Source organism: Sceloporus occidentalis, unplaced genomic scaffold (assembly GCF_023333645.1).
Source record: "Sceloporus occidentalis isolate IW3139 unplaced genomic scaffold, rSceOcc1.0.p SCAF_57, whole genome shotgun sequence".
NCBI lineage: Eukaryota > Metazoa > Chordata > Lepidosauria > Squamata > Phrynosomatidae > Sceloporus > Sceloporus occidentalis.
The window spans coordinates 2,195,001-2,207,867 of NW_028317037.1; the positions used below are offsets into that span (position 1 = coordinate 2,195,001).

A 12,867-nucleotide genomic window follows, 5' to 3' on the forward strand; every position below is an offset into this window, starting at 1 on the left:
TATTATTATTATTATTAAATGAATACATATCTTCCTTTCCAGTTAATTGTTCAAACGGAGGCTGTGTATTTTGTTGTGAAATACAGCCATTTAGAGGAGCAAACAAGGTTTTGTTTTACGATAGAAAGAGTAAGTATAAAAATCTTTTCCTCAGCCAAATAGTATATGTAGCTTTTTAAATAAAGACCTTCTATAGAATTTTATAGCGTGTTTTATCTGCTTTGTGTTATTTTGATATGGCCTAAGGGCTAATCAATATGTATGTAAAGTATATGGGATTTATTCTTAATCCAGATATACTGCCTTACATGTAGAGAAATGTTTTTCCATCTTCATCATTATTATTATTATTATTATTATTATTATTATTATTTTGTTTTTCTGTAAGGTTGAGGGCCAGCATGAGAATAAAGATACAAAAACATCCTTTCTTCCAAAACTGTTGCAGGTACATATTATTATTATTATTATTATTATTATTATTATTATTATTTTATGATATGTATACCCCACCTTTCAGCCTTAAACACTTTTAGTGGGGGAAAAATACTGAGAGATAAAAGATACAATTGTAATTTAATTAGTGTCTCCAAAAAGAGTAACTGTGGTGGGCCTACGTGACTCACCTGTTTTATTCTACTTCATTCATTCAACTGAAGGACAGAGCGCCTCTGAAGTGCCCTGGACACAAAGGTTCCTCATCTGCCACCAACGGAGGTAAGAGTCTGCTCTGAAGGAAAGATGTGCCTCAATGGAGGTGGAAACATCATGGGTTGATTCCTTCTCATTGTTCCAAATAGGCAGGAAAAACAGACTTGGAATAGGGTTGCCATGATTCCCTTCCACAAAACTAGCACAAAATGTAGGACAAATTGTAGGGCGTTTAAGAAAAATGGAGGACAAAAGCATTAATTAAATAGCATTATAAATTTGTGCTTCACACTCATGCTCAAAATGGAGGGCATTTTGACATTCTTCCTGGATAGAAGTCTGGGTGGCCTCACGCAAGTCACACTCTCTCAGCTTTCTCCTCAGCAGAAAGCCATGGCAAACCTCCTCTGAGCAAATCTTGCCAAGCAAAGCGCAGGAGAGGTTTGCTTTAAGGCCTCCATGAGGTGGAAAACAACTTGAAGGTACGCAATAATGATTAATAAGTAAGTATTGTTCCTTTAAGTGCAGCAGAGGGTCTATACTATTACTTTTAGAACAACTTTACAGCTCCTTTAAACAACTAAAAGTCATCTTAGATTCCTTTTACTATTTTGCAGGTCTGCGAATTAGACAGTCGCAGATGGTAAAAACTAGGTCCCCTCTGTCTTGGAGTTTGGGACCAATGGCTTATTGTGATTGATTTCTATAGTGGAGATGTATCCTGAAATGCTGTATGAAAGCTAAGGATCAGTTTGCTGGCTCATGGAAGAGTCTTTCATTTCCATCTCTCAGCCTGGGCATTTTAAGGGTCCCTATGTACCATAGATAGTCTCTCTTTTAGGTACCTACCTTCATATATTATGGTTGTTGTTTTTTTAATCATCCACGTCTAGAAAATATTCAAAAGATATATAAATTCAAAAAAGCGCATGTTGATTTGCCATGTAACACAAGACATGGCTGTGTTCGCCTGGAAAATGAGTAGGCAAAGGGATCCCTACCTCCTTTTTGGTTGCTGATTCAGAGCTGCTGTGGATTTCTGTCTTCTCTTGAGATATGGGGCACAGTTTTATTACACTGGGTCACTAAAATGAGTACCCAGATGGTTGGGATCAGTTAGCTTACAGTTGTAAGCCACTTAGACACTGATTAGGCAGTATATAAATGACTATAGTTGTTGTTTTGTTGTTATTATGCTTTATTATTATTATTATTATTATTATGAAGTGAATACATATCTTCCTTTCCAGCTGCTTGTCGAAATTGATGAAGGATATTTCACTATGAACTGGAAGAACAGACCAACATTTCTTTAATATAGAAAGAGTACATATACACAACTTTCCCTCAGCTGTACTTGGCTGAGGGGACCTAAGCCCAGGTCACACTGTGTTTCCATGAAGCAGCCAGGTGGGCATTTTCATCTTCCAACAGATAGTAAACTATATGTTATTTATTCTTAATTCAGAGATACTGCTTACATGTAGACAATTATATCAATATATCAATATGTAAGTTTTCTTTTTTCTTTAGAACCTTTTTTGTAAACTATGGCCAAAATAAAGCTGCTTCAGGTTTCTTTGGAGGTATGCTATTTAAATGACACGTGGGTCCTAAGAGTCCGGAGGTCGCACCAAAGCCACACTCCATTCCTAAGCACTGGAGTGCAGCTTTGGTGCAGCTTCCGGATTCTTAGGATGCATGCATCATTTAAACAGCATACCTCCAAAGAGACCCAAAGCAGCTTTATTTTGGCCTGTGTGTTCAGGCCCTAATGATACCAGAACATATATGTTGTGTGTTGTGTGTTGTATTATTAAGAAAGCTTTCTTTTTAACAATAACATTAAATTTATCATTTAGGATATATTATTGTTTTTTTGTTGTTGTTGATGGGTTGCTCATACTAATTTTACCATGTTGTTTTATTTGCGGTTTGTATGCCTTGGGTTTTTTTAATACTGTTTTTGTATTTACTGTTTGGATCTATTTTATATTGTGATGGCTTTTAGCTTTTAACAATAAACTTCTATTCTGTTCTAACAATAACATTTTGAATTTACAAATAAAATGTATATAATTGTGCACTATTCCCGTATTTAATGAAAATCCCACAGGAAACATGGCACCACCAAGAAGTCAGAAAGAGAAGAAGGAAAACTGAAGGGCTGTGCACCGAATTAGAACAAGCTAGCTCCTAGTTCTCCACTGCTTTTCCTAGCAATCTATCCCTCCCTCCTGAGACTATTCTAGCACAGCCTAGCTCATTCAATACCTTCTTACAAACCCCCATTAAAATGGGACTCACTGTCTCTTTGGATTTGGGAAGCCTGTGTTTTAAAGTATATAGAATTGTTTGTTTGTGTGTTATATATGTATGTCTGTTTAAATGTAATGTTATGGAGATGTGTAGCTTGTACTTTATGTGGGTTATAATATAATAAAGATTACAATTAAAAAATAAAAATAAAATGGGACTCGCTGTCTCTTTTTTCATAGAATCCTAGAGTTGGAAGAGACCACAAGGGCCATCCAGTCCAACCCCCTTCCATCTTATTCAAAGCAGGGATGGGATGGTTTTTTGGGAGGGGCATGGGTTGGATCCATTCCAGAACGAGAGATGGGGAGAACGAGGGGTCTTCCTAGAGGTCATGCATACTTGCCTCGCACACTCACTCACGACGGTGTTCCCTCTTTCCAATAGCCATGTTAAAGCAGTGCAGCATTGTCCTTCAAAGAAAGCCATTGGTGCTTGGGAAAGCATGGTTTCAGCGGGGGCAAGGCAGATGCACAGCTCTTAGGGGCAGGAGGCAGTATATTGGTCTTTAAGTCCAATCTATTGATGCAGCCTAGAATCACATTGGCCTTTTTAGCTACCACATCACACTGTTGGCTCATGTTCAATTTGTGGTCTCCTAGGACTCCTAGATCCCTTTCATATGTAGTTTTGTTAAGCCAGGTGTCCCCCATCCTATATCTATGCATTTCATTTTTTCTGCCAAAGTGTAATACCTTACATTTCTCCCTGTTGATGTTCATTTTTTTTAGTTTTGGCCCAGCTTTCTAATCTATTAAGATCATTTGCTATCATAGCTTCCCACCAGTGAAAAATTAAAAAGGTTTGTTTTGACAACAGACATGTCTTCTGTTGTGCAACAAGCTTGAAAGTGAATACATATGCCCATACGCACGCTTGCACATGGAGAGAATTAGCATTCGAGGCACCGTTGTCACACATCACAGAAAGAGAAATAGATAGGCAAAGCTCCCATGCAATAGCCTTCTCCTGTTATGAGGTGGCACTGTCTGCCCTATTTTTGTGCCTCTTATATTTTTGTGTCTCTTATTTAGGTATTTGCAGCCGCCTCCCAGTCTTCCAGAAAGTCGTTTCAAGGGCAAATGTGACTTGTAGGGGCTGAAGAAAAACATTTTCTCCAGCTTTGCAAGATGGTCTGTGCAAAGATATGGAAACTGCTGCACTATAAGAGTAGGGCACAATATTTCCAGTGGAGACTATCTTATTTACCTGTTTTAATATTGTAATACTTTGATTCTATTTTAATGGTCACTTCTGTATGTTTTTATTTGTACTGTGCTTTTAAACTTTAAGCTGCTTTGAGTCCAAATTATTTTGGGGGAAGTGGGATACAAATAAATATAATCATCATCGTCGTCATCTGAATGTATATGTACAGTTGGCCCTCTGTATAATCCAGTCATTCTTCTAATGATCCAATAACATCAAAAATCTACCAAACGGTGATCCCTTTATTGGACCAATCAAAATGCACAATATACATGTTGCAAGCTTTTGAAGCTCTACTGGCTTCTTCATCAGGCAACGTGTTAAAAACCATATAGGAGGGGGGAAATGAAGATATTAGTCATAGGCCTGTATTTTGCTGTTTTTGATTTTTGTTCAGATGGTATGGAGGGGTATTTCTTGCAGGCTGGCACCTAGGAATTTTCAGACGGGGAAAAACATAAACCCAGCATAATCACCTGAACACGCTGGAGATTTTCAGATGACTTCACACTCATCCAAGGCTTCTCCCATGAAGAACCCGAATGCTCCTGCAACAAACCATTAATGTGAAGCCCCGTGAATGGCTTCTCAATAGCACAAATGAAGCGCAGTTGTGAGACTGCAAAAGTTAATTGCGCTTCATTCACGCGATTGTGGAAGCAACCAGAGACATTTATTCAGACTGCATTTCAGTGGAGGCAATCCATTCTCATTGCCAGAATCAGTTTAACAGGGGATTTCTGTCTTCTGTTGTGATATGGGGCACAATTTTCATTACACTGGATTAAAAGAATGTGGGGAAATAATAAATTGTATTGTATTTTATTCCGTGCGGGATGGAAACCTGATTTGCAGACATGTGCTTTCCCCATACTTTTCTGTTCTGTCATTTCCTGTTACTTCTAAAAGGCAAGCAAATTCCCTACTTAGGGAAGCAAGATGTCCAAAACGCTGTGCAGAATGCGTATATCCACATAGTACTGCATCATGGGAAATGATGGGGATAGGCCCCTGTCTCCAGATCAGGAGTCAGTCCTTTAAAGGGTTATAATAAAAATAATCCTGGTAGAATGTATACTGAAATGTGTGAATGTGTGTGTGTTTGTGTGTGTGATACAATGAAAATAATCCCAGTAAAATGTGAGTCTTTGCTGTTCACATGCATATACCTGAGTAAATTGGGGGGGGGGGGGGGGAGGGAGGCTGCCAAAACCCCCACTAAATCCAGGATAATTGATTTTGTTTTTCCCCTCGAGTTTTCCTAAAAGATTAGCTTTGTGTGAATAACTAGACCTGGGATAAACCAGAGGATAAAACTCTGCATGCCTTGAACCACATCCAGATCTGACATCTCAAGGAACAGGCACAGCTGGCACACTAGTTATAGCTGTGTTAATGCACTTCTGGCCACGGATGAAACCTGGGCACCCAGGTTCAAGTAAAGTCCAGGAGAATACCCAAGCGGTGAGCCTGAGATTGCAGGGGGAGTGCAACCCCATCCAGCATAGGCAGAATCCCTGTTCCCTGATCTGCGTTTTAGCTCACCAGGAACATCTCTGTCTTGTCTGGATTAAGTTTTAATTTGTTTGCTTTCATCCAGCCTGTTACTGACAACAGACATTGGTTCAGTACCGAGGAGATTACCACACAAGGGGCCAATGATGGAATTGAAGTGGAATTACAACCTGGGATTCCTTTTCTTTTCACACGACGTCATCATTCATCCATTGCTAATCTGTTGTTATGCCATTATTATCACCATACAATTTTGCATAGGCAAGTTTCTCTCATTAATGCAAAATTGTGCAATAATAATGGTATAATGACGGATCAGCAATGGATCAGCAACAAATGCTGACATCACATGAAAAGGAGAGGAATCATAGATTGCAATTTCATTTCAATTTCATCACTAGCGCCTCATGACTCCCCCCTACACAGTTTCCCTGGAATCAGATGGGAAGGAGTTGGATATCATCAACATATCAGTGGCACCAAACCCCCAAATTCCAGAGGACCTCTCCCAGCGATTTCATGTAGAAATGGCAAGGAGGACAAAACAACCCACAGGTCAATGGCCAGGGTATTGAACAAGAGTCCAGCACCATCACCTGAGTTCACCCCTTCAAGAAGGACCGGAACAATGTTAAAACAGTGGCCCCAAATCCCATCCCAGAGAGGCAGCCCCTCCATAGCTAATGGTTCTTAACCCTTGCCTCTTCGAAGACCCAGCCAGTACAGATAGTATCATATCCTGGGGAATGAAGCCACAAATATCTAGAGCAATGATTCCTGAACTCTGGCATTCCAGGTGTTTTAGATGTCAGCTCCCAGAATCCCAGACCATTGGCCAAGATGTCTGAAGCTTCAGGGAGCTGAAGTCCAAAACACCTGGAGGACCAGAGTTTGGGAATCACTGATCGAGAAGAAGGCCAAGGTGGAGAGCCAATGCTCTACCATCTCTTACATTCGTGTGCAGGCTCTGGGCAAGCAAGCAGAAAATCCACTGGCCATCGTAGTTGGTTTTAAAGGTCTTGGTTGACCCACCATTCATGGGTAATGAAGGGAAAGAAGAGATAAATTCACAGGCCTAGCCTTTCCTGGTCTTCATGTACATCGTCGCTCATGGTCGCTGGTAAGCTTTAAGAGGGAGAGCAGGACCAAGTTAGAGAAATGTCATACCCTCCAGAGATTGAGGACCTGGACTGGTCTTTCTGAGGTTGCAAAATTGCACTGCAAGGTAAATCTCAGTCACGCATTGGTTAACCAGATGAAATTGTACAATATGCACTAGTCCCAGGACATGGTTGGGAAAGCAGGTTTCATGTACTTATTTAAGAAGACATAACCTACTTTTTAAGGCTGGGATGGGCAAAGTCTGGCCCTGGGGCTTTTCCCGTGAGCCTCCCTCGACCCTTCCAGACCCACGGCTTTGTCTTCTTCTTGACCCTTAAGTTAGGGTTGCCATATCCCGCCGGGGGGCGGGACAATCCCGGTTTGGGCGGTGCCAACCCGGTCCCGGTCCGGTTTGGCGCCCAAACCGGGACGGCCCCGCCCACCGCGGCCACCTCAGGCCCCGCGGCGGCTCCAAGGCCTTGCTGAGGCCTGGGAGGGCTCTCCACGGTTGGAGCTCCAGCTGCGGAGACGCTCCTTCCTGGGCCCCAGCGAGGCCTTGGAGGCGGCTCCGCGGTCGGAGCTCCGGCCGCGGGGTTCTCCAAGGCCTGCGCAAGGCCAGGGAGGAGGAGGAGGCCGCTTCCCACCGCAGCGATCGCCGCAATGAGGAGCGGCCCCTGCCTCTTTCCCGGCCTGGGAGCCGGCCGAGGCTTCCTCCCAGACCGGGAATAGGAGGAGGACGCTTCCCCTCGCGGCGATTGCCGCGATGAGGGGCGGCCCCTGCCTCCTTCCTGGCCTGGGAGCCGGCCTAGGCTTCCTCCCAGGCCGGGAGGAGGACGAGGCTGCTTGGCACCGCGGCGATCGCCACGATGCCAAGCTTCCCCCCGCCCTTCCCGGCCTGGGAGCCGGCCTAGGCTCTCTCCCAGGTCGGGAGGAGGAGGAGGAAGCCTGGCACCGCGGCGATCGCCGCGATGCCAAGCTTCCCTGCGCCCCTTCCTGGCCTGGGAGCAGGCCTAGGCTCTCTCCCAGGCCAGGAGGAGGAAGAGGAAGCCTGGCACCGCGGCGATCGCCGCGATGCCAAGCTTCCCCGCGCCCCTTCCTGGCCTGGGAGCAGGCCTAGGCTCTCTCCCAGGCCGGGAGGAGGAGGAGGAATCCTGGCACCGCGGCGATCGCCACGATGCCAAGCTTCCCCGCGCCCCTTCCTGGCCTGGGAGCAGGCCTAGGCTCTCTCCCAGGCCGGGAGGAGGAGGAGGAAGCCTGGCACCGTGGCGATCGCCGCGATGCCAAGCTTCCCCGCGCCCCTACCTGGCCTGGGAGCCGGCCTAGGCTTCCTCCCAGGCCGGGAGGAGGACGAGGCTGCTTGGCACCGCGGCGATCGCCACGATGCCAAGCTTCCCCCCGCCCTTCCCGGCCTGGGAGCCGGCCTAGGCTCTCTCCCAGGCCGGGAGGAGGAGGAGGAAGCCTGGCACCGCGGCGATCGCCGCGATGCCAAGCTTCCCTGCGCCCCTTCCTGGCCTGGGAGCAGGCCTAGGCTCTCTCCCAGGCCAGGAGGAGGAAGAGGAAGCCTGGCACCGCGGCGATCGCCGCGATGCCAAGCTTCCCCGCGCCCCTTCCTGGCCTGGGAGCAGGCCTAGGCTCTCTCCCAGGCCGGGAGGAGGAGGAGGAATCCTGGCACCGCGGCGATCGCCACGATGCCAAGCTTCCCCGCGCCCCTTCCTGGCCTGGGAGCAGGCCTAGGCTCTCTCCCAGGCCGGGAGGAGGAGGAGGAAGCCTGGCACCGTGGCGATCGCCGCGATGCCAAGCTTCCCCGCGCCCCTACCTGGCCTGGGAGCAGGCCTAGGCTCCCTCGCAGACCAGGAGGAGGAGGAGGCTGCTTCGAACCGCGGCAATCGCCGCGATTCCAAGTGCCCCCCGCGCCCTTCCCGGTCTGGGAGCCGGCCTAGGCGTCCTCCGAAGCCGGGAGGAGGAAGAGGCCACTGGAACCGCGGCGCGATTCCAAGCGGCCCCTGTTCCTCCTCCCAGCTTGGGAGAGAGCCTAGGTGTCCTCCGAAGCCGGGAGGAGGAGGACAGGGTTTGAAAATGTAGGACTTTTTTTTTTATTTCCTAGCTAGGAAATTAAAAAAAAAGTCCTACATTTTCAAACCTGGTCCTACATTTGTCCCGGTTTGGAGGTCCTCCATTATGGCAACCCTACCTTATGTTGACTTGCTTCTCTGGTAAGGAGCAGCAATCTGCAGGTGAAATAGGTTGCAACCTACACCCGTGTGCTATGTAAATTTAGAAAATCCTGTTTTGCATAAGTGTCTGTGGATTTCTGGCCATTTCCATTCCTGTTGTTTTTGTCCTTTGACATTTTTGGGCCTGTGAGGTTCTCAGAGGCAGAAAATCGACTCCTGGACCCACTGCAGTCCCCAAGGCCTGTTTTATGGTAAGCCTTCTCAAGGTAGTGTACAATAACATTTTAAAATGATGAAGATCAAAACCTGAAATTCAGATGACAGGGTACAAGCAAACAGCCCTAGTGCAATCCCAACTCTGTTGGGCAGCAAAGTAAACAGGCTCTTGTACCTTGCAACGTTCTGGCCCATAAACACCGTTGGTCTTCTCAGGACTGCTTTCTGCAACAATAGCAAGAGATATTGCTAAACATTAGGAAGAGTTTCCTGATAGTAAAAGTTATTCAGCAGTGGAGAGTGGTGGAGTCTCCTTCTTTGGACGTTATCAAACAGAGGCTCAATGGCCATCTATCTGGAGCGCTTCAATTATGTATTCCTCCATGGCAGAGTGTTGGGCCGGGTGGCCCTTGTAGTGTTAGGCATCTCATAGTTTCCAAATTTTGCTTTCTGGGAAATTAGTATTTTGACATGGATCATGTCCACCATGGCAGCAATCTGTCTGTACTTTCCCATAGTTCCAAATGTGTGCCGATCTATGACCGTAATAAAGATGAACTGAAAATAGTTCCAAAGCTACCCCAAAAGGCAGAAATGAGCAAAACGAAGAGTGGTTTGCTTGGTCATCAGCAGGAAAATTCACAGTTCAAATGACCAATCTTTGGCCAAGATCTTTGGCTCAAGATGGAGTCCTTGGCCAATGTAAACAATAGCTGCATGTGACATACGAACATGATGGACATTAAAGTCAAGAATAACTTTCCTCCTAGGCCTGATCCAAGGGTTTTCTAGTCCAGCACCTGGTTGCCATTCTTGACCCCATGTTTAAATATAAAGAAATCCCACTGTCCAGGGCTACCAACCAAGAGATAAATGAAGAAGCCTACTTTGGTTTGGTCATCAGAAACTATGAAGGTAAATAATCTGGATAACTATTTAAAAATGAAATAAAAGAAGTACCATGTCAAAAATACATCCTTGCCTCAGGGCAATGTTTTCTCTTTCACCTCTATGCCCTTCGCTGCTTACTAGTCAAAGGCTGTATCCGCACTGCAGAATTAATGCAGTTTGACACCACTCTAATGGCCATGGCTCAATGCTATGGAATTCTGTAGTTCTGTGAGACATTTCCCCTTTTCTCTCAGAGAGCTCTGGTGCCACAACAAACTACAAATCCCAGGATTCCATAGCATCGAGCCATAGCAGTTAAAGCGGTGGGCTGGGTGTTGTACTTTTTTGACCACATTTTAAACACGATTATCTTTTTAACTGTATTTTATTCTTGATATGCAATCTGTTTTAATATTGTAATAATTTAATTCTGTTTTTGATGTAGCACTTTTCTGTGCTTTTAACTGTATTGTTTTAATCTTGTAAGCCGCCGTGTCCCAGTTTGGAGAAAGGGCGAATAATTACAATAATAATGCAAAAGCTTGCCTGTAGATAATTTGGAAGTGATCCCCAAGGGACATCCATTCTTCTCCCCTGGAGGAATACAAAAGAGTCCTAGAGATAGAAGGGATCCCCAAGGGCCACCCAGTCCTTCCCCTTCTTCTGCCATGCAGGAATACATACAGTCCTAGAGATGGAAGTGAACCCCAAAGGCCATCCAGTCCATCCCCTTCTTCTACCATGCAGGAATAGATAGAGTCCTAGAGATGGAAGGGAACCCCAAGGGCCATCCAGTCCTTCCCCTTCTTCTGCCATGCAGGAATACACAGGGTCCTAGAGATGGAAAGGAACCCCAAGGGCCATCCAGTCCAGCCCCTTCTTCTGCCATGCAGGAATACACAGGGTCCTAGAGATGGAAGGGTACCCCAAAGGCCATCCAGTCCATCCCCTTCTTCTGCCATACAGGAATACATAGAGTCCTAGAGATGGAAGGGAACCCCAAGGGCCATCCAGTCCAGCCCCTCTTCTGCCATACAGGAATACATAGAGTCCTAGAGATGGAAGGGAACCCCAAAGGCCATCCAATCCAGCCCCTCTTCTGCCATACAGCAGTACATAGAGTCCTAGAGATGGAAGAGACCCCCAAGGGCCATCCAGTCCAGCCCCTTCTTCTGCCATGCAAGAATACATAGAGTCCTAGAGATGGAAGGGAACCCCAAGGGCCATCCAATCCAGCCCCTCTTCTGCCATACAGCAGTACATAGAGTCCTAGAGATGGAAGAGACCCCCAAGGGCCATCCAGTCCAGCCCCTTCTTCTGCCATGCAAGAATACATAGAGTCCTAGAGATGGAAGGGAACCCCAAGGGCCATCCAGTCCAGCCCCTCTTCTGCCATACAGCAGTACATAGAGTCCTAGAGATGGAAGAGACCCCCAAAGGCCATCCAGTCCAGCCCCTCCTTCTGCCATGCAAGAATACACAGAGTCCTAGAGATGGAAGGGAACCCCAAAGGCCATCCAGTCCATCCCCTTCTTCTGCCATACAGGAATGCATAGAGTCCTAGAGATGGAAGGGATCCCCAAGGGCCATCCAGTCCAGCCCCTTCTTCTGCCATGGAGGAATACAGAGAGTCCCAGAGATGGAAGGGAGCCACAAGGGCCATCCAGTCCTTCTGCCATGCAGGAATACGTAGTCCTAGAGATGGAAGGGATCCCCAAGGGCCATCTAGTCCAGCCCCTTCTTCTGCCATGCAGGAATACATAGAGATGGAAGACACCCCCAAGGACCATCCAGTCCCTCCCCTTCTTCTGCCATGGAGGAATTCATAGAGTCCGAGAGATGGAAGGGACCCCCAAGGACCATCCAATCCAGCCCCTTCTTCTGCCATGCAAGAATACATAGAGTCCTAGAGATGGAAGGGAACCCCAAGGGCCATCCAGTCCATTCCCTTCTTCTGCCATGCAGGAATACATAGAGTCCTAGAGATAGAAGGGATCCCCAAGGGCCATCCAGTCCAGCCCCTTCTTCTGCCATGCAGGAATACATAGAGTCCTAGAGATGGAAGGGATCCCCAAGGGCCATCCAGTCCATCTCCTTCTTCTACCGTACAGGAATACATGGAGTTCTAGAGATGGAAGGGAACCCCAAGGGTGATCCAGTCAATCCCTTTCTTCTGCCATGCAGGAATACATAGAGTCCTAGAGATGGAAGGGAGCCACAAGGGCCATCCAGTCCATCCCCTTCTTCTGCCATACAGCAGTACATAGAGTCCTAGAGATGGAAGGGAACCCCAAGGGCCATCCAGTCCACCCCCTTCTTCTGCCATACAGCAGTACATAGAGTCCTAGAGATGGAAGGGAACCCCAAGGGCCATCCAGTCCATCCCCTTCTTCTGCCATACAGCAGTACATAGAGTCCTAGAGATGGAAGGGAACCCCAAGGGCCATCCAGTCCATTCCCTTCTTCTGCCATACAGCAGTACATAGAGTCCTAGAGATGGAAGGGAACCCCAAGGGCCATCCAGTCCAGCCCCTTCTTCTGCCATACAGCAGTACATAGAGTCCTAGAGATGGAAGGGAACCCCAAGGGCCATCCAGTCCAGTCCCTTCTTCTGCCATGCAGGAATTCATAGAGTCCTAGAGATAGAAGGGAAGCCCAAGAGCCAACCAGTCCAACCCCTTCTTCTGCCCTGAAGGAATTCATAGAGTCCCAGAGATGGAAGGGAACCCCAAGGGCCATCCAGTCCATCCACTTCGTCTGCCGTGCAGGAATACATAAAGTCATCTGTTAGGCC

The 12,867-nt window shown here is 46.8% G+C and overlaps 1 protein-coding gene and 1 long non-coding RNA gene across 5 annotated transcripts in view; one reads left to right on the top strand and one right to left on the bottom strand.

Moving 5' to 3' along the window:
- The window catches only part of LOC149287688 (uncharacterized), a 4,473-nt gene extending 1,356 nt beyond the window's left edge, over window positions 1-3,117 (top strand). For 3 of the 4 annotated variants that reach the window (XR_016277454.1, XR_016277453.1, XR_016277452.1), the window contains exons 2-5: window positions 43-129; window positions 389-448; window positions 660-717; window positions 1,902-2,250. This is a non-coding gene — a long non-coding RNA (uncharacterized LOC149287688). Of the gene's footprint in view, window positions 1-42; window positions 130-388; window positions 449-659; window positions 718-1,901; window positions 2,251-2,767 lie in introns of those variants that run through there. The other variant, XR_016277455.1, reaches the window with a different exon arrangement.
- LOC149287687 (uncharacterized) overlaps window positions 1-12,867 on the bottom strand; it is a 159,145-nt gene that overhangs the window by 18,364 nt on the left and 127,914 nt on the right. The window lies entirely within an intron of this gene.